Source organism: Anas platyrhynchos, chromosome 8 (genome assembly GCF_047663525.1).
Source record: "Anas platyrhynchos isolate ZD024472 breed Pekin duck chromosome 8, IASCAAS_PekinDuck_T2T, whole genome shotgun sequence".
NCBI classification, from domain to species: Eukaryota; Metazoa; Chordata; class Aves; order Anseriformes; family Anatidae; genus Anas; species Anas platyrhynchos.
Window position 1 is genome coordinate 32,700,774 of NC_092594.1, and position 22,234 is coordinate 32,723,007.

General features: G+C 40.0%; 1 long non-coding RNA gene across 3 annotated transcripts in view; it reads right to left on the reverse strand.

Moving 5' to 3' along the window:
- LOC106019428 (uncharacterized) overlaps window positions 1-22,234 on the reverse strand; it is a 158,607-nt gene that overhangs the window by 119,115 nt on the left and 17,258 nt on the right. For 2 of the 3 annotated variants that reach the window (XR_003498781.3, XR_011810925.1), the window contains exon 2: window positions 5,614-5,749. This is a non-coding gene — a long non-coding RNA (uncharacterized lncRNA). Of the gene's footprint in view, window positions 1-5,613; window positions 5,750-20,164; window positions 20,225-22,234 lie in introns of all 3 variants that reach the window. The other variant, XR_011810924.1, reaches the window with a different exon arrangement.

Genomic DNA, 22,234 nt, shown 5'->3' on the forward strand with positions numbered 1-22,234 from the left:
TTAATTCACTGCTGCTTTTCTTCCCAGTTGCTACCAGCTACTGCCTTTGAAACATTACAATCAACCACATCAAAAGCAATTTTAAATGGGGGGAGAGGGGGTCATTTGGGGATGAAAATTTTGGGCCATTTTACCTGTTTTTCCCTAACTGCTATATTTTATCACAGATTTGCTTAAGCCAGAGCAACAATATGTCATTCAGGGCATACACCAGGCATCATAGGAGACTGTCTCTAGGTCCAGTAAAGATTGTCCACTGGACTTCCCCCCATGCACAAGGAACAGCACCATGAGAAGTTTTTCACCATGCAGAGAGCAAGGTCAACACAGCCCCAGAGGCACCTGCTGCAGGAAACGGTGCAAAGAGGTAAGGAAAACACAAACACATCAACAAGGAAAGCACAATGTCCAGAAAGAAATGTTAAGAATGAATATGTATGTATGCATATTTTAGAGAATATATATAGATATATGAATACAGGCATGCGTGTATATATATATATACACACACACGAATACAGGTGTGTGTGTGTATATATATATATATATATATATATATGAATATGAATATATGTGTGTGTATATATATAAGACAAACACACAAGTTAAAGCTGCCTCCAGAAAGTTTGAAGTTATGGGATGGATAACTAACTCATGCAGACATTGACCTTGATAGTGCTGGGGCCCTGGCACCAAACACCAGACACAGGTCACTGCTGTCATCTCTTCAGATACATTTCTATCTTGTTAGCTGTCTCAAAGGAAATTAAGACTGGGTAAGTTAAAGCTGCAAGCAGGGTCTTATCAGTTCAAGTCCCTGTCTGAAAATCCATGTGTTCAGCAGAGCCTCTTCTTTGATTGTCTTCAAAGCTCAGACCAAGACCTTTCTACTGAAAGGTCTCCTATTTGACTATTTTGCCTGCTCTCCCTTTTCTTCTTCTCTTTTTGACTATCTTTCCTTCATTTTCCTTACTAAGAAATGCTACTCTCACTGAAGCATTGAGTCCTTCTCTTTTCTGAGACTTTACACATATCTGCTGTATCCCAGATGAAGACAGTCAGCACTCTAGACAATGACAGAGTAGGTAAGAAACTTCAGACTTTCACCAATAAAGTATCTCATAGAAGCTTCCAGCAGAACACAGGCACAGCAAGATGCCCCAGTTATCCTTTAACAACATTTGGAAAATAATCCAGAAACAAGTCAGAGTCACACAATTACAGCATTGGTACGTTCATCGGAGACATTAACCATCACTCTCAAATTAATGTCAAGGGTTTGCTTCTGTTTATGCTCACTGAAGAAAGCAAATAATTCCACTGGCAGTCTGCTCTCTGATTCTGAACAATTTGCTCTAGTGAAACTTCCACCAAAGGCCTCAGCATCCTCTCCTTTGGCACAAGCAGCACAACCAAGCAATGAAGAAAAAGGCAGATTTCTCTAGAAAGCTGGGAAAAATATTTTTCCACCCCAGAAACTACTCAGACTGAATATCACTACAATTTACCTCTTTGTTGAAACAAATTGGTTCCTGAGCATGAGTGAATATAAATGCAGCTTTTCAAAGTACTATAGAAAGAGTGTGTCATTTGCTTGATTTATGCAGCACCTTTAGAAGACCAAGAGTAGATCTCTGTGCCAATGATCTACATTCACATCAAAGGAGATTTTAGGATGCAAATTTCCCTGAGTTAACTAACCTGTGCACATGCTTTTTCCTTCAATGAAAGCAATGAAATCACTACCTGTCCCAGAAAAGGTAGGTACGTATAAATAGCACTCTGTTTCTCTCTGTGTAGCTCCCAGCACGCTACTGAGCTGACCTGAATATCCCAGTTTTATTCCCAGGTCCGAACCTCCTACTTCTTCCAGATGTGTTAGTATGCTGATTAGTTTAATCACTACTACAACAGATCATAAACAGGGCACGGTCAATCATGTGGTTTTAAAAAATAATAATAAATTATTTCACCTATTAGGGATCCTTTCCTAATGCTAGAAAGCTGCTCAAGCACTCTCCTGGCACATCAAAAGAGTATTTACCCTTCAGCAACGAATCATTTCTCTCTGCTCTCTAATCTCTTCAATATTATATGGTATAACTGATACTATACAACAGGTTTTGTAGCTCTTGCCATTGGCTCAGTTTTCTCACAGATATAATGAAACCCAGGAAATCTGTACTTTTTCCTGCCTTAGTCTCATTTTCATTTGAATGGAAGATCACACGTAGGGTATGTGAAATTGAAGGTTTCTGGAACGTTGTCATTTATATGCTTAGACATTAACATTCTTTCTCTGTGGTAGTAGTATGCTACCTTCAAGTAGGCTAACCACACAGTTTTAGTGATGCACCTTTTAATCTGTCAAATTGTAATGAACCATTTGCTTTTTCTGTTAACAGAGGTGTTTTTTTTCACTTAGCTTGAAGTACTTTCTACTAATATCCAAGCAATATTTAAAATAAAAGCCTAACAATTAGTAATACCACCTGGCATTTGTTTCTGATTTTTTCCACATAATTTGAACATGTCATGACTCTGGGTAACCATTATTAACTGCAGTTTATAACAGAAAAAAAAAAAAAAAAAAAAGACTTCTCCAGAACTGAAGTGCTCTGCCACATGACACAGAGCCTGCCAAAGGTGCAGTGAGGAATAAAAAAAAATGAATTCTGTTCTCTAAGATCAATGCTTACACCAAGGCTAGATCAGATATGGTCATGAGCCTATCCAAACCATTACAAAGAGCTACAGGTATCAGTGGGTTGGAGGAAACATTAGGAGATGCAGCTTCTTTTCTTGTCTTTGGGCCTAATTTATTGTGATCTTCAGCAAATAATCACAATACACCAAGGTTTCCCAGTCTGTAAAATGTGCAAAATATCTATACCATGCATATGCATTGGCATTTTCACCACAGGACAGAGAACTGATGTTTTTTTTCTCTTGGGTTTTTGTATAGTACATCACAGTAGTTTTACATTTCTTTTGACTGCTGTGTGAAACTGTTTAATTCACGTGGGATCTAACAGGATGTGAGATGCTGAGCTGAGTTATCTTTCAAATATCATTCAGTATTACAAACAGCAGCACCAGGCTGGTGAAAATTATTACGTTTAAACAATGTCAATGAAAAATAGGGAGCCAGAATTTGCCTTCTTGCTCGGATGCAGTGCATGACTCAGTGCAATGATACCTGACGTTACAGGTCAAATGGAAAACAAATACACTGATGGAGCCATAATTTGCAGAAGATTTAAAACAAATTTTAGAACTTCAATTGCATAAACACTTTAAATCATGCAGAGGGAGACATGGATTTAAGTCATTAATAAATATCAGCTGACATCCCTGATATTTGGTAGAAATGTATCTTCTCTATTTCTGCACTTTAACAGAGCTTTCAAAAGGTACTTGCTCTGATAAACAGATGAATTGCATGTAATGGCCATGGCAGCTACTGGACATATTTCCACCTTTACTTCCATTCATAGCAGTGAAATGGATGAAATCAGAGAGTGCTACCTAAATAAAACCTCTTCGGTCATGGAATAGGTAAAATGCCAACTTTTTTTGGTGTTATCAGAGTTGCACTAAGTGCCTGTAATACTTCTAGTAAGCCACTTCAGTGGCAGACTCCTCCCCTGCCTTTAAGTGGAACAGTTTGTTCCAAGTGTGAAGGGACTGAGCACGCAGCTCCACTCGTTCTGTTCCCAGTTCTGTCACTGCCTGCACGAGTTATGTGACTTTGTCCTTTATGTTCAGTCTTCTTTGCCCTCATTTACAGATCCATGTTAGTTATGTACAGAAAACCTATACAGATTATACCCAATTTCCAGACAAAGTGAACTATCATGTCTTGATAATTTGTGTACAAGTTTATATAAGTACAGAAGAAATTCAGCGCATTATTTAAAAACAGAAAATAAGGGATTTTAGCATTCCATACGAAGACAAAGTGGTTAAGAATATGGCAGTGGTAAAGGGTAAGTTTTAGACTTTCTTCATGCTCTGGAGGCAATTAAAGAAGAATTTTCAGTCTACAGTGTGGCCCATCATAGACCCGTGTTAGGTTTTGTTTTTAAATGATGTCTTGTGTGATATCAGAAGGCTCAATGTCACTCTGTAATTAGGTTTCTGTTTTCTTCCTTTATTTTAGAGTATTTTGCACACAATTCAGAGATAACTTGTTTAATTTCCTGCTTGTTGTCAAACTTCAGTTGGAATGTTCATGAACAGTATCACTTTTTTGGGGGAGGGAAATAAAACCACAGACTTCTTACCCTGTGGTTACCAAGATCTTGGTATCTGTGTTCAGAACTCTGGACTCTCCCACTCACAGTTTTCTACAATGGGATTTGAAATGTTATGCCCTTTTTTTTTTTTTTATAGATATCTACTTCTTTGATTTAATAGTTCTACGGTCAAGAAGGAGTTTTTATGTAGAACATTTTAATCTATATTACTATACCCTTTTCACTCATCCTACTGCATATGGAAATTCAGTCTGCTCTGTGATTTAACATCCAGACCAACACCTTCTATACTCCTAATTTGATGAAAAATACCAGGACTTTGCATTTTACAGTAGAATCACTCTCTTTTGTTCTCTTCTACTTTCCAAAATTTCTTAAGCATCACAGGAAGAATGAAAATGAGGCTCTGACATCCATCCTACTGAAAAAACTAGCCTAAGTTGCTTTTCAGTAGAACCATGGAGAGATTGCCTGCCAATCAAGCAGCAAAACTGTATTATTCAGAGTGTATTTGTGTCCATTTCCAAAAAGCAGCTTGCAAATATGTCCAAGTGCAATAAATTTCTTGTGCTCCAATGTATTTATGGAAGTGAGTAATCAGCAGTCAATTTTAAACAAGCTCTTTTTAATTTCATGTCTTCCCCAATATCATCCCAGCCTGTGCCAGAGAGCTACCCTGAACAGTATCATTTTCTCACACCACAGCTGCCAGCAGCTCAGTGGCTTAAGAACTGGCTGATGGGGATTAGGATTGAGGGGGGGGGGTTGTAAATGGTACGTTATCCACCATCACAACCTACCAACTTTTTTTTTGTCTGTATTTTAAATGTTAAGGCAATGCTGTACACAATGAAAAAAGACTAGAAGATATGTCCAGACTAGCTACAGTTGCCCCTTCACCTGACATACTCCTTCCCTCTGATTGCTTTACAGTAATAAAATAAAACTTCTCTGTCATCAGGGAGAGAACCAAGCTCACCAAAAGCAGCTGGAGATCAACAGGAACTAGAGACAGTTACCAACGCATAACACTCTCCTACATTTCTATCTTGAGGACCTTTGTAGCTGAAAAACCCTGCCCCCAGCAGGCCAAGAGCTCTAGATGCACAGCAAAACTGCAATAGCTCTGCTACACAGAGCAGAGCCCTGTGTTTACACCAGTGGTTCTTCCTGTGGCTTCAGGAAAGGGGTGTGTGGAAAACTACTGCAAAAGCCTCTGGTGAGAGAAAAAATCATTGCAGCTTCTTCAGCAGATAATGAGCAGTGATACAGAAACACACCAAGGTGACAGGACCAAGTGTTCTTTCCTTCTCCACGAAGGAACCCGAGGTCTGCACGAAAGCTGTTCACTAACCTGCACAGCTGACAAGGGCTTTCATCCTTAGCTTCAGGTTCTAAATTCACAGCAAACAATGGGCACGTTGCCACGCAGTATGTTGGCTCAGGCCAGCCATGCACAGGGAATGACTTTCTGAGGGAGATGACTGGGCCTGTAAGGAGAAATATATATCAAATGTAGATGACTATGAAGTAATAGAACTAGGAGCAATTGACCAAAACAAGAAATCCATATTAAATGAAAAAATTATGCAGCATTTGGCCAAAGGAAAGGACTTAAGGACTAGTCCTAAAAGCTATAGTCCTAGCTTAGAGAACGCAATTAAAGAAAAAATATTGAAATAGTAACAAATTAAAATAGCTGGTGGGAGACAAAGGATATAGAAATGCTTTCAGAGTTGAGAAGAATATACAACACATGAGGATGTTGTTGCTTTACAAGGTACGAGCAGGACCCTCAGAGGGAGTCACCATTTGTCACTGCTTCAGAGAGGAATATCTCACTGCAACTGCCCTCAAAGTGGAGCAGCAGCACTCAGCCAGGATAATGCAAAGGTAGTGCAGCCGAAAGTGTGCACAATATTCTCAGGTAGCACTGGCACAAGAACAGCCAACTACATGGCTGCTTATACCACAGATTAGGTTTACTTTTTCCTCCCAATTCTACCAGCACCTAAAGTAATCAGGATTCCATCCAGGATAGAGAAAATAGGGCTAGGACCTCTCCGGCTCTTTCTATGCCTGACTGAGATAAAAATAAAAGGAACAAGCGTGTTGCACTAAGTGGCTTTTCCATTCTAACAATCTTCATGCCCTTGAAATTTAGTTTGAAATGGAGCAGCCTGCTATTTCCACATCAAAAATCAATACAATCAACAGGTTAAAACATTCTCAGTTACAATGAAAAAGTATCTGGGGAAATAATACATGATACGTTAACAAACATCTGAAAACTTAAAGGCCATCAGGAAATAGAAAATCTCTCTGCTTGCCCAAGGCAAAGACATGGCAGTATAGATGAGCACCACGCAGGAAGCGGAGGAGGTAGGGTGGCTGCTCCCAGTGCTGCCAGCTTGCTGCTCCGTGACCTTGGGCAAGTCACTTAGCTGCCCCCTGCCATCAGAAATTAAAAATTTTTCTTTAGCTTATTGCCTCACAATCTGTGTGTAGGAATTGTATTTCTCCTACATACAGTAATTCTAGCCTAGTTAAGAATCCTCTAAACATTAGGAATATATGCATAACGTAATAAAATGACACCATTTAGCACGAGGCTGTAGTAGAAAAGATCTCCCAGAGATTTCTCCAGCTTGCACCAACTCATCCAATTGATATTCTGGAAAATGCTGTGGACCTATAGTGAAAGTCTAATTTTTATTCACATAAAACAGAAAAGCAGCAGCTTAGCATAAATGCAGTCAGATGAATCAGAATAAATAAAGTAAATGGGGGGGGAGGGGGGAAGCTGATTTTATTATTCTCATGTTAAAATATTGTCAACAGCCTAGTTTTAACTTCCTTCTCAATGCCTGCTGCCAAAGCCTCCAGCTGCCTTAGAGATCCAGGCTCATGGCATTTCTTCGCCCAAGCATCAACTCCTGACCACGGGATGGGGTAAAACCTTCTTGCCCTCCCTCTGTCTTGAGATGATAAGTAAGAGAGAATCATTTCACAGGACTGTTTTAAACATGCTTTCATTTGACCCCCCTTTTTGAGATGCAACGTCTGTGATGAAGCTCTGAGAACGAGACTTTTTAAACAGTCTGCTGAGGTACAGCGTACAAGCTCTGCGAATGCCATATATACACACATACGAGTGGGTGTGTGGGTGGGTGTGCGTGTGTAAATAAAATGGCCTAGTTTAAAATGTCTTTAATAACCAATATTTGACAAATTGAACCAAATGGGTGCGAGCTCCCCCTGCTGACTCAGAAGGCAAAATAAAGAATCCTCTTCAGAAGGCTTTGCAAAGCCTTTTGATATTGGCTCAAGGTCAAAGGAGTGGACCAGTGTAAGGATGTTAATTTAAGCACAGTTAACAGCACAGGCCGAAAGCTAGCAACAAGGATGGTCTGTGCTTTATTTTTATTCCACTAGGATGCTTTTACAGCAGCTACCAATTCTGATTTCAGTGAAAAACCTCCTGATTTACAGAGTAACAGAATAAAATCATTTCATACAAACTTCATGCTCCCAAAAAATAGAAATATTAAATATTAAAACTGTTATCACTACAAAAATATGGGATGTTGTGTTTCAATTTTGGTATGAACACAATATATACCCGACTGCAGGCAGACACCTACCATCTCTTTCATCAGCTGTAACACACACCTGGATTACTGTACCACCTACCCTAAAAAACAAACGTAAAATCACAGCCATCACAATTTGAAGACTATGCCAGAGTTTTCACATTCACAAAAGTATATCATACAATGGCCCAATCAAAGATTATCTTCAAAAAAAAAATAATAATACTCTTTGAAATAGACCCTGTTTAATATTTTATTGCTATCAAGTCCAGATTTCTCCACAATTCTTCAAGCCACCTTCACAAATAACTAGGAGGACACTTCATCCTCATCCGTTGGCTATATTTTATACAGTTCCTCATTTTGGTTGCAAATATTTTATATCACAGAGAAGTTTGGATACGAACAAGTCAGTTTTTTTTTACTGCTGCATTTCCAGAGGCATTTGAAAAGGAGCTGCTGACATCTACTGGCTCAAATGTTAAAGGACTCAATTTACAGTTATTCTCAGATAAAATCTAGTGGCTATGATTTTTCTCAGATGATGGCAGAAGAGGGAATTCTGTTGAAATTAACAGAAATAAACCCATTCTCTGCCACTTAGCAGTTCATTTATGTCTGCAAGAAAATGTAAAGTGGAGAAGTCAGGAAGTGCATCTGCTAGGCACCAACAAATTGTCGAATGTGGAAAACACATCAGCGCCTGACTGCCACACGAGGCTGCTCCACCCAGCACAGCACAGCACAACTGCACGTTTTATGCTGCAGATACTGAAAGGATTTTGCAAATCTGATGAGGAGCACAATCAGCATCCTCATCCTCACCATTTTCTCAGAAGAGACCCAGCTCCCACTCAGCATTGTACTTGTGAGCCTTGAGGCTGCTGCCCAGAAGACTCAGTGCCAGCTTGGGCACTCAGGCTCTGCAAAATGCACATCGTGCTGGGGAGTCGGAGAGGGTGGGGAGGAGAAGAGTGGGGCTGAAGTGCTTCAGTAGGTGATTCAATATTTCAGACCGAGGGGCCATAAATAGATCCGCTCCCCTTGCCCTTGGCCTGGAATCATTCACCAAGCATCCATTATTTCACAATTCAATGCTCAGGCCAAGTCAGCTGCTTCAGATGACCATGTCCTGGCATACACAATACCCCTCTTCTCCTCGCTGTATTTACATGTCCCTTCTCAAAGCAGCCACACTGCTGTCCTTTCACTCAGCACTCTGTCTTTATATTTTTGGATGCAGGGAATGGAAATTGCACCTATTCCCAAGACAGGCATTTTCCTGTTGCATTTCAGAAACCTGGGCTAGGGCGCTGGGTCTAGGGCTTGACCAGGAGCAGCAGGTAGCTTGTGGAATGGCATCACCACACAAGCAGCTTTGGGAATGCCAGCCTGAGGAAAAGTATGCACCTGTAAGGCTAGGGAACAACTCTGCTTACTCTGCTTTAAAAGTGTTCCTTAAATGGAGGACTGACTGTAGCACTTACAGAGGCAGACAGTTACGTGAAGGTGTTTGGGGACGCAGGTCAAGAGCAGACTATTTAGCATGCAGTGAAGCCAGGTATGAGACATCTTCCTACGGTTTTATCTCAAAACAAACCTTTTTTTTTTTCCCCCCCTCTTCCACACTCCTAAGGGCAGGAAACCCAATTTTTACTTCTTCAGACAAGCAGAATTGTTCTCTTGTCAGCTGCATCACTACTGGCAAATCAGTACCTTTGACTCTCGTTGCCAATACCTGGCCAAAGCATCAGACAAGCAGGAGGGCAATTAAAATATCACTCTGGTCCAAGAAACATTATCGAAAGCACACAGGCTTCAGTGATAACATTTAACTAGGCTTACATCAAAATACTGCAGCAGACCTAGTTAACAAAAAGCATCATGCAGCTAAATTGGCCTTCTCTTTCTGTGGTCCTTTCCTCTCCGCAAATCAAAACACACATCTACTCTGCATAATGATTGCTTCAGTTTTACAGGATTCTTACTTCTGTGGAGGCTTTCAAAAATGAATAAAAGACAGAAAAATATTTTTCACTGCTATAGTTTTCAACACTTCGGACAAACTCTTGAGATAGTACGTTACTGTAAGAAAGTTGGAAAGTGCCTGACAACTGTAGGAATGCAGCTGTGCCTGGGATGACTGGCTGAATAACCAAAACCACACCCAGAGAAAGATGAGGAAATAAATGCCAGCGAGGAGGAAGAAAGCATCGGCAGACCAGATGCTTCTCACAGCCAGAGGTGCAAGAAGGCGTCATCCCAAGCCTGCTTCTGCAGAACCTCTACCAACAACAGGAATGTAAGAGAGTATGTCCAGCAGTCCCAAGAAAACATTTTTTCCAGAAGATATCCTTCAGGAGAGGATCTGCAGGATAGAAGCATTCACTACAGAAAATTACTACAAATAAGAAAATCTAGCACAAAAATCCCTCTTTTTCTCCCCTACATCTGCAAGCAGACAGTGGCAGGGCCAGCAGGAGGCCTTCAGAGAACTAGACTGAATTCAAGACAGGAGGGTAAATGTTTCTCTCTTCCACTGAATATTTTGTTGCAGAATTAAATTAGGAAGTTGGCCAGGCGAAGAGAAGTGAAAATTGATGGAAAATGAGAGTGTAATTTTGGGTCAAGGAGAACTGAAGGAAAAAACAGTAAGAAAAGAGATAGGCAGATAGACAGACAATGCACTTTAATGACTACACAGAGACCCATTTGAAACAGTGCTTTATAACCTTCCTAGTGCTCATCAGGTCTCAGCCAGCCAGTAGAAGATGTGCTCGACGTGCTGCAGTGAATAGAAAGGTTCAAACATTAATTAATGCACACTAAGACGTGCCCTGCCCTAAGGGTATGCAGTTTAAATTGGACAAATCTAGAACATGAGAGTAGATAAAGAAAAACAGAGAAGAGACAAAAGCTGGGTAGTATAAAGCAAGTCATACACCTTTTGTCAGTTTTTGTTTTTTAATATTAGTATCTGTGGTAGAACAAGGATAAAGAGCTAGACAACACTGAGCTAACAGAAGCAAAAAGGGACACCTCAGATGCCTGACTTCACATTACAACTCAACGTGCTTTTGATCAGCAAAGTGAATAAGCCACAAAAGAGTGAAAGGTACACACACAGTCATTTTAGATGGTAAAATGACTTTTTATTTCCTGACAGTGATTCAATAGCATTGGGTTTGTTTACCTATGGAGTCAGCTAATGTAGAGACGTACAGCCATGCTAACGGAGATGTTCAGTCATTTGTGCTTAGCTCATATAAAATAGAGTCCAGGATGAAGTAGGCACGAGCTTCTCCAAAGTCAAGAATAATTTAAAAGTTATCTGTAAGAATGGTATACAGATTAAAAACCAGCTAGAAAAGGTAAGATCCAGACCTGCATTGTCCAAGACTCTGATTTAGTCCCATTCAACGTTCCTTGGGTATTTGCTGTATTTTTCTGTGATGGTGATAAGAGAATATGGCTTAAGATCAGCCCTCAATTATATAGATTGTCCTCCATTCGGAGACCCATTAAACACAGACAGATTTGCCAAAGACTTGATATCCAAACAGCAAAACCACTAGAAATTTTGGAAACGGGTGAAGTTGGAGGGCTTAAAGAATAAATCATATTTTGGAGAACTGTACTTGGATTTAGTTAAAACAGAAGCATATCTCCTTAGATTCAGTGTACAAAATCTTGAGAGATTGTGGTGAATGCATGGCCAGTCTCTACAAATAATATAAGGCAGATGCTGTTATTAATTGGCCATTTCAGTCTTTTATTCAGTTACTTTTGTAGACAAATGTTCTTATGCCATTTGGCTGCATCCACAGCAAGGATAGAAGATTGTCATCATTTCATCACGCTAACAAGGCAGTAATAAAAAAGAACTGGCAGTCTGGAAAGAAACTGCAGAAAATGTTAATGGTGGAGCCACAGCACTGATGCCAAATGTTTCCAGTAAGGGGGTATAATTATTTTCAGGTACTTATTCTATGACAGGAAAGAAATGGCTGAGAGCTTTCCTTTTTGGATCTTTGCTCCTAAAGCAGCAGTGGTGAGATGTACTGAATGCTCACAGCAATGAGCCAGTCTTGGAGCTTCTGCTTCTGGCATCAGTAGTTGGAGTGACTTTAGAGACCAAGAGATTATAAAGCTGCTGAGCTTTTCAATTTGAATCACCTGGTACTTAACACATCCTTTAAGGCCAAGCATATGGTTAGAAAATTCTGAGCAACTCAAAGTTTTCTCTCTTAATCCGTTGGCTGACTTGTGACAAGTGTCTCAGGCGGAATATAACAGGACACCGAGGGAGAATTCACTGAATACAAATTACCTAAAGAGAGAGGCTACCTAGCATTTCTCCCTGTTTTCAAACAAAGAGCTCAGCACAAGCATCTTCAAATCTGCCTGATTTACTGAGACATTTAACTGATACAAGTATTTAAAAAATTGGGTGTCTGTTGGTGACATCTCTAAAGTAGTGCCCAGTAGACACTCACTGCCCACCCCAAGATACAGAATATTCTCCAAGGAAGAACAGCAACTTCTTGGGAATTCTGTATCCATGTAGAAAGTGTGTATATGAGGAAAACCCCTGAACAGCAAAAAATGTCAAAAAGAAGAAAAAAATCAACTATAAAAAAATAATCCTTAATCAGATACTAAATGTTCTTTCTGGAGCATGTACTATACAGACAAGGAGGTACCCTTCCAATATTAAGAGCTTCCCCTACAAGATTTCAACAAAGTCTGTATTGTTTTACCTCAGTGAGAAGGTACCGTGTTTTTGGAAGACTGGAGCAGACAGCCCAGTGAGAGCACAAATCACTGCAGCAGATCTAACAAACCTTACTCAGATTGCCTCAGGATTAATGCAAATCTCACCCCAAAGACACTCCCCACAATTGTTTACTAATGGCTAGGCTGAGTTTATCCCATTTTTGACTTCGTCACAGGCTTTCTGAAATGCTGGGCAAACCACTAGAATGCAACCCCTCTGCTGCCCACCTGTGAAATGGGCACACTTCCCCTGTGCACGCAGCACTTCAAGGCCTGGGTCACACACACAGATAAAGGTGCTGGCACTCCATCCTTTCAGAACTCTGCTCTGTCTTAAAACTTTTAAGTTTCCCCTTCTTTCCAGGCCATCTGCAAAGCATGCATAGATGTAAAATCTACTCCGAAATAGTGTGAGAATGGTTGTGTTCAGAAATTCATCTGGAGTCCTTTACTTGCTCTCCTTCCCCTACAACTTCCTGCAATAAGTATAGACTATGCCTCAGGAAAACAAAGCTATTTGAAAAGAGAACAGCTGCCATGGTGCTGAGTCAATACAGACAGACAAAATAAAATAAAATAAACTACACTGCATCTGTGGCAATGTGTTTTTTCCCTCCATAACAATATCCCCAATGCATAACGCCTTGGCAACAGTTTAGTAAACAACAGTTCAAGCGTGCGCTTCAAAGAAATGCATCCAAACCCTGGAATCATTAAAACAATACACTAATTCCTGCAATGGGGCATCCAAGCAGCTGCTCTTGCAGTACTTTGCTTTGGAACTATTTCCTCTGCCTTGCTCGTGTTCCTCTTAGTCATTTGCCTCTAAGCACTTACGGGGATGAACTGTGAGAGGGTACAATAGTTATTTATTGCTGTTAGAAGCAACAACAGTAAGGGCAAAACACTCCACTGTCTTTTGCTAGGCATTAGTAGAGAGATACTGCTCATCTTCTCCTGTGACAAGTATAGATTTATGGAAAATACTCATCTATGTTTTCACAGAAGAAGTTTCTCTCCACTACAGCTATTTTCACAGCAAGCTACAAGGTTATCTACGCTTGGAATTCATGGTGGTAAGTCATAATCAACTAAAAGAAAGCCAAACAGGACTTAACTCTTCTTGATCTGCACAAAGACCATCACACTGATTATTTTATACAATGGCCAATGTAACCTAAGGAAGACATTAGAAATGTTTGCTTAGTGCTAGGGTATTAACTGTGTCATCCCTCATTCGTCCTGTTAACTGCATTAAAACATGCACTAACCCAGAGGATATAAAGTCACAGTAAACATGCTCTCGGGGGCATCCAGAAATACTGAAAATAAAAATAGAAAAGTGTGGCATTCTGGCCAGGGAGTTCAGGCATTTGGATCATCCCTTCAAACTTTTGCTTCATTTGAGGCTAAAGAGCATTCTGTTTATGTAAAAAAGACACCTGCAAAAAAAAAAAAAAAAAAAAAAAAAAGGCTTTAAAAAGTGGGAAAACCATGCCATGTGTTCAGAAGCAAAGTTTAAAAATGGCAGCTTTGTGAATGTTCTGAACCGTAAACTGGTTTTGTGAATATTATGAAAAGCAAAATGTACATTAGCAAATTGCAGCATTCATACTCTGTGAAAGAGAATTTGTACAGCTGTAGACCGGTACATTTGATCTGTGAAACTTCAGTAGAGCAGTTTTTCATAGGAACAAGCCAAATTCTTTAAAAATCTTTCTTTGCGTGGGAATAAGGCCTTTTAGAAACTAATAGGCTCATTTTTATTGTTCTCCCCTTGTTCCGCAAAGCATTCTCAGGGATGTAAAGGACTTTTCACTGGGGCATAAAGCAGAACACCAGACACGGTTGAAGTAGCACCTAATAACACTAACTCTCATACAAAATTTCTTATGACTTTGTACACTACCTCTTATCCCTCACACCACTGAAAAGAGGACAGGGCACTGCTTCAGTCTGCTCCCCTTAACTCTTTTGGAGGCTGAATTGTTCTGTAAGGTTTCCACCGTATTCCTCTGCTCTGCACCTCCTGCACAAGGAAGGCTGGATGTGGCCCTCCTGTCTGCAATTTGATGTCTGACTGCATGAATGAGTTTTACACAGAAATGAAAATGAGGAAAAAACAGGAAAATGTATTTTATGGGCACAGATTAGGAATCTTGACACTACCAATCACATCTTTATGGGGCAGGATATAATTAAGATGTCAAAAAGTAATAAATTAGTACCAAAATAGAGCGATCTTTAATAATAAAGCTTTCATGTCCATAAAGAACTTTTTCTATTGCACAAAAAGCTTCCTAGATATAACAGAGCCAAATACATTAGACTTGTATTATCATTTATATCAGTTCCTTTGCACATTCCTAGCAGCATAAAGGAATCTACAGTGCATACAAGTAACCTACGTTGAGCCTTGCCTGGTGGTATTGCATAAAGAGGTCTTGTGGACTATATGTTTGCCATAGTTTTATCCAGGGATGCACCTTATTAATGGCTAGAACCTGCACATGATCTGTATTAGAGAGTCACAGCAAAAATATTTTAATATTCCTTTATAGGTAGCTCAAGCACCTCTGAATTTTTTTCATGGTATACATGTCAACTACTACCTCCTATGTATTCAATGGTGAGTAATATGGGATCCATATTCCCAGCCATAACCATAAAAATACAGAAATCTTGAGAACAGTGGAGTAAAAGCTCAGTTTTCTGGAACCTCTCTGACAGAAAACTCTAAGGAATTCAGGTAACTGTATCTTCTAAGTCCTTTTTGCAAAGGCTTGGTTTAACTAAGCAAAACTTTGAGGCTACGGTTCATATTTACATTTTTTCCCCCTTTAAAAATCACCAGTTATTAGCATGGCTATTTCTAGTGACAGGACTGTATTATAATATTTGCTTAAAGTTTTGTCATTGATCATCTAAAACTGGAAAGTATCCTTGTTTCTTACTGCTCTATTTATTAGAGAAATATTGTCTTTACATGTTAACCAAGCGTCTCTACAATGACATTGTTATAAGTATGTAACACTTCTATCCTGTGTTTTTCTTACCCTGCCAGCAGGCATGCACAAGTAATTTTACTCATACAAGTAGTGCCAAAAGTCAAACAAGGCCACTCATCAAATATATATAGATTGTGCACCTAATGCTTGAAGTACTGAAGCTCTCTTCTAAAATATTAACTGAAAATAACCTGTATTTGTGCCATCTTCAAAGACAACACATATAGCCAATGACAAACCATTCAGCTATTATATACACACCACCACCACACCCCCCACCCCCCGCAAAAAAAGGTATATTCATTAGCCACTTCTATAACTGTGTGCAAATTATGGCCAGCAACATATTTCCAAAAAGTGAAGCAACAATAAAACAAAATCTCTCACTAAGAGTGCCTGAACCACATGGCACTCTTAATTAGCTTTGCCCTTGAAAGCTGTAAGAAAAATACATCACCAAGAGTTTTTGAAACCACTTCATCATCACAAGAGAAGTAGATTTGGTATTTTATGTACCTACTCAGATGACCAGATCAAAGTGTTCTTTATGCATTCTTCATAATAACTGAAAAATATTCCTATCACTATCAAAAGCTCACATAAGCCAAAAGCCTGATGCATCTTTATTTTAAAAGATATGGGAAGCGGGAGATGTTTTAGCCATTTTCTTTGCACTAGCTGAATGCCATCTTGTAGATTAAAGAAAGTTTAAAAGAAAAGGGTGTGATCTGAGAAGATATGCTAACAATAGTGTGCATTACTGTGCTGCACTGTCACCAAGGTCATTCTAACAAACTGGATAACCACCCAGTTTTTTTGTTTTGTTGTTTTTTTTAATAGCCCAAGACATTTAATCTCATGAGTACAGACATAATGGAGCTCAACCTAAGAACTCTGGGCCTGCTCAGAGGTTAGGCTCAGTTTAGTGTCAGTTCAAACTAATTTAAACTCCCATCAGTGAGCTGTTTGCTGCTGTGGGGGTAGCTAAGCAAGGAGGAAGACAAGCTCAGAGCAGTCCTTAAGCTATCTTAACTCACTTTGGAAGGAATGTCTACATTCCTATGTATATAAACTGTATCAACTCCTACAAATTTTGCTATAGTGACAAGGTGCACGCAACTGGGATAGGTTCCTATTTTCAGCCAAGCTCCTGTCCCACTTATAGTGAAGTTAAATACTAGACTTTTCAATGTCAGAAGTGCTGGGTCACTCTGTAAATCTCTCTCCAGTATTACACATCCTCACATGTTAAGAAAAAAAAATCTGTGTTTATTTGTTTTGTTTTGCATTCACAAGAGCACAAATTCTCGCTAGCAGATGTCTAGGTTAATGCAGAGGCAAAGCTGTAAGTCATTCTCTCCCTTTAAAATTAAAGTCGTGGAGCAAGAGACATCATTTGCATAAGTGGAAGAGTCAACAACTTAAAGTGGTTTGAAAAACTTATAAGTTTACCAAAAAATATTTCACAGGGAAATTAAAAAGGCACATAAAATACAGAAAGCCATAACAATGTCTGCCAAAATCTAGATGCAAATATATTTAGGATTGGTTCCACTTTATGTTTGTTTTAGTTCCGCTGTAATGCTTAGATTTGCCTGGAGCTGACTCACACAGCTTCTGAAAGGAAACAAAGTTTAACGTCTCAATTGAAGAGTGCAATCTGCCCAGGCACTGGATCTCCACGGCTTTTACTGACCAAGAAAATTATCTGATTTATAAAATGCTTGACATCTCTAAGAGCTTCTCCACAGGCCCAAATACCTTGCCTAGGCCGAATTAGCTATAGCGGATAATTCTGCAGAAATGTTTAGCAAGCTTATTAGGCCCTGCGTACTAACAGAGAAAGGAAAAAAACACTATTGCCATGGCTATTGGATCCTTCATGTAAAATATTTTTCAGGACAAAGATGACAGCAGAATGTTTTATTGCTATTTGCTTCTGTCACCAGCCTGAGTTTAATTCAAAGTTTATTAAAGTAAGCTGGAGTCAGAAATTTAATAAACTCATAATATGCAACTATTTTATACATTCCCTTGATGTGATGCTTCAGGACAAGGTACATCTCAAGAAGAGACACAGGCAGTCTGCATTGTTTCACTGTAAAACCTGGCTCACTCTAAAAATTTCCAACTGGAAAAAAAAAAAAGTAAGAAAATAAGAAAAAAACATGTGAAATAATAAGTAGAAATATACATATTCTGGTTTTTGATACATTTACATAAGCCATACACACACACATAAATAAACTGTATAGATATACAGCTCATACATATATGGTTTATGGCCAAAAAAGTCTCACCAGATCAATATTCTCCTGCAGTTCAGTTACAGAAATTGCAGCAAGTATTCACTTGGAGCCAGGCTGAGCTGGGCTCAGCTGCGTGTGTCACGTCCCATCAGAAACGCTCCTGGTCTCTGTCACTTCTTTTCAAGCTCACAGAAGCCAGCACCCTCCCCAGAGTTCAAGCCTTAGCAGTGGGAACCCAAAGCTCCCAAACTGGCTCCCACACTGCAGTTTACAGAGGTCATGGCTTGAACTGCTGCAGTGCTGGACCAGGTGGGCCAGCCTGTCCTAGGGAAAGGTTTGGAAAGTAACATGAGGCTCTTTTGTGGGCCATCTGTCCAACCACAAATCTTTTTTGACTCACTTTTATTTTTGTCTCAGAAATGTATGGGACTATTTGAACTTATGGGATAACATCTGAAGGTCCAGATGGGTGCATCTATTTTTCTGCCATCACCACTCTAAGGTGCTGAGGATCCCCCTGCTGAGGATCCCATTAACATGTAAATCTTCCCATCTTTGCCTGACACCTGAATTTTTCAAAATAATTTAGAACCCTGTTTTCTCACCTGCAGGGTACCTCTTCCTTTTAAATGGAAATCAGGCGTTCAGTGTCTTAGCCTAAAGTGTTAAATTCAGAACCATTTATCAGCTTCTCTCAACCCCCATTCATCTCTCAATCATCATTTTAGAGAAGATCAAACTGTCCTTGGTTCTCCTCCACCAAGAGTTCTAATCAATAACCAAGGATATTAAGCAATATAAAATACTCTGTGCCTGGGCGACAGAAAGATTTTGTTGAGACTTTGGAGGATGGACTGCACAATTTCACTTCTGGGTCTACCATTCACAGCCGTCATGAGAAAACCAGGAATCAACTCTCCTCTTGTATAACAGCTCAGTCATGAGGCTCCACATCCCAGCAAGCACCACCTCCAGCACACCAGGTTATCAGATATTCTTTGCATGTTCCTAGTGAAATCTTGGTTCCACTGCTTGGCAAACACCCATCAGCTTTGACAGGGTCAGGATTTTATCCTGTATGCTTTGCACATTGCCTAGAATACAACAGTGACCCGCACTGCTCCAGAGTTTGAATAGTTCCTATTAATATATGAATGTATATTTGCCGTGTTTACACTCTAAAAGATGTGCTAGGAGATCTTACAACACCGTAAAGCTGATAAATATAAATATCAGCTTTACTTATTTATATAAATAAGAGCAGACAGCTTGAATTTAATGAGAAGCTTACAGATAACTCAGCTGAAAAGCCTTTAGTAAGGCTTCCTTTGGCTTCAGAAGTTTTACTGCTCCAAAAGAAGGTTCAGACAGCACAACAACAGCAAACCAAAGCCAGTGCCATCCTGCTGCTGCTGCCTGGCAGAGGGCTCAACCATCGAAAACGGTGTAAATTGAACAGGAAAACTAATGTTTGTTCTGTCAGCTGCACCTGCCTGTCAAGTCATGCTGCCCATTAGAGGTTATTTTCCAAAATCTCTTAACCTAATAAACTTAATAGACATGATGATATTTATGCTCCTGTGAAATACTGCAGCCTGTCAGTGCTGGAATACTTGACTACCAAATCTACCAGTTAGCTCCCATCTCCAGAGGATTTTAGCTCATGACAGAAGTGAATTGGAAAAGCAGATGGTTTTACAATGGTTTTTGGAGAGAAATAGATCCCGTACCAGAGCACAGGGTTTGAAAATAGCATTTCCCCCCGCTTCTCCCCATTACATAAGAATTAAGTGTCTCCATTAAGTGTTTACAAACCACATTATCCAACAGGCACAGAGCAATAGGTTTAAATAAACAAAACCAAGGGTTTGTGCAATTTGGTATCAGTGTACACACACATATAAAACAGGTTTGTTTTAGTCTATTACACGAAATAACTGCCTCAGATGCTGTTATGGGCACTCATCTCTGACATGGGACATTTAATTCCCCATCAGAATCAATTAACTCATGGTTGAGACTACAACTGCAGGGAATACTAATTAATAACTATTAATTAGTCAATTAAAGGTTGGGACAGCCTGTCAGCCTCTGTCTCAGGTGAGTGTTATACAATACAAGGCTCACTGGAACAACCAGTTTGAAACTAAGCACATTTTCCTTTTGAGGAAAGTAATTAATCTGCTGCTTGTAATTCCACTCAGTTTCTTCATTAAAAGCAGCATTCCTTCCCCCTCACTGCAGACTGCCTAGCAGACAACCCTCCTCGCTGTGCTCACCTGCATCACAACACCGAGATGCACCACTCTGGTCACAGTCCCTCTAGTTGCCACTGTGTCCTGCAATAAGAGGAACAACCACAGCTTAGCCAGGCAGTGCAGCTCGGCACGGGGCCGTAACGCTGCTGAGTGCTGGAAGCCTGGTGCCGTGCTGCCACGAGGGTATTGCTGTGTGGGGAGATGCTGGTTTGTGCTTTTGTCAGCTCAGAAGGGGAATCTGCTTCCCCTCCACAAACCAGCTGACAGCTCGAGCATCCCAGCTGCAAAAGAGGAGGTCAGAAAGCTCCAAACATGAGGTGAGGCCACCAGCCTTTGACATAACCTCCTAAAATACAGAAAGCTGGAGGGAGGATTTCTGCACGGCCTGGCTCGCTGAGCTGCTGCACACCTGTGGAGTGATGAGAAGGGTTCTATGCAAGGATATTAAAAGAGCTTGTCAGCATCTCAGCATAAAGGAAAGGAGCACAAAGAAAACTACAGTTTACAAATAAATTCAGGGAGAGAAAAAAGAAAATAACCGCAGCCCAAGAACATTCTCCACATTTTTCCTGTATGAGATTTTATTAAAGGCAGCTCTGAAAATGATCACTATGAAATGTAGTTGGAAAATGAGTGCAATCTTCATATTCTGCTCCTGCAGAAAACGCGTGTGCATTTTGTAAAGAAGTTAAAGAATAGAAACTAATGAGTTCTACTGATTCTTTAACAGGACATTTTCCAAATAAATTCACTGGAGAAAGCCACGCCGAGAGCAGGCAAAGGGGCTGAAACCCCTGACCCTGTATCAATCCATGTAAATACACATTGCACCACTGCACAGTTATGCAATTACAGTATAGAAAGAAAAGCACATACCAAATACACTCCAACTACTGCAGCACTTATGAAATCTTCCTCCTTTATAAAAGAATTTGTGTTGCTCCTGCCAAGGAAAATGAGTAAGTAAAAGGCAACCTCTATTCTATTTCCTGCTGTGTAAAGGAGACACCTAAAGATAGTTTTTGCTGTGTATTATTTGCCTGCCCTATGTTATTAACAATACAAAAAGAGGATGGCCAAGCCACATGTGCTACATCATTCCCTAGAGCTTTCCCATGAACTTCCTCCATGATCCTGATCAGCTCTGGTATTTAAGTGAAGAGCAAACATTCCTGGTCTGTCCTTACTCTGTTTTGGGACCTGCCATCAAAACCATGTCAGAGGTTTCTTCCCAGAAGCACACAGTCTCCAGCTGCACACCCTGATAGCTTCAAAATGCTCACTCTCCATTTAGTCTAACCAAAAATCAAACCTTAAACTTCCCCCAAGCTGCTAACAGCTTTGAGAAGTTGAAACATGTATAAGAATGGCACTCACCAAACTGGGAGATCTGCAGTTACTGATCGGGGAGAAATGTGTCATGGTTATTTAGATACAAAATAGCTACGACTGCTCAAGATTTCCAGAAGTAATAACAGTCTTTATTTAAAGCACAGAGGCAAAAGAACAAAGGGAAGAGGAAATTAAAGTAAATCTTGCACCACTGAGCTGGCACAGACCACTAGATCAATGCCAGCACACAGCTCCGCCGTACGGGAGCTCTGCATTCTGATCACTAGCAGTCTGCATGGAAATGCAGCGCTAAAGGAAGAACAAAGAACAAAGAGAAAGCAAATACAAATGCATATGCACAAACATTCAGTTGGGGTTTATTCATAAAAAGAATTTCATTCCTTGCTTCCTCCTCTGAAGCAACACGATGGCTCTTTCTGCACTTGCAATATAGCATATTTCAATGATCCACAATTACATATTTGCATACGTGCAGTGTGGATGCTGTATCCACCTTTACTTTCAAACAGCAGAAATTAATTTTATTAGTTCAAAGGCATCATACTTTGCTCTAAACACACATCCCAGGGAAATGACTTCTAATAGTAAGCTTTTCTCTTGTCAGCATCACGGCGTGCACAAGTGCCTGGGCTGGAGTAAAGGGGTAGTACTGGTTTTTGTGCAATTTCAGTAGTACTGTAGGCTTCCTACCTCCATTATCATTAACAGCTGGGCTTTCTGATATTCCCTAGTGCCAGC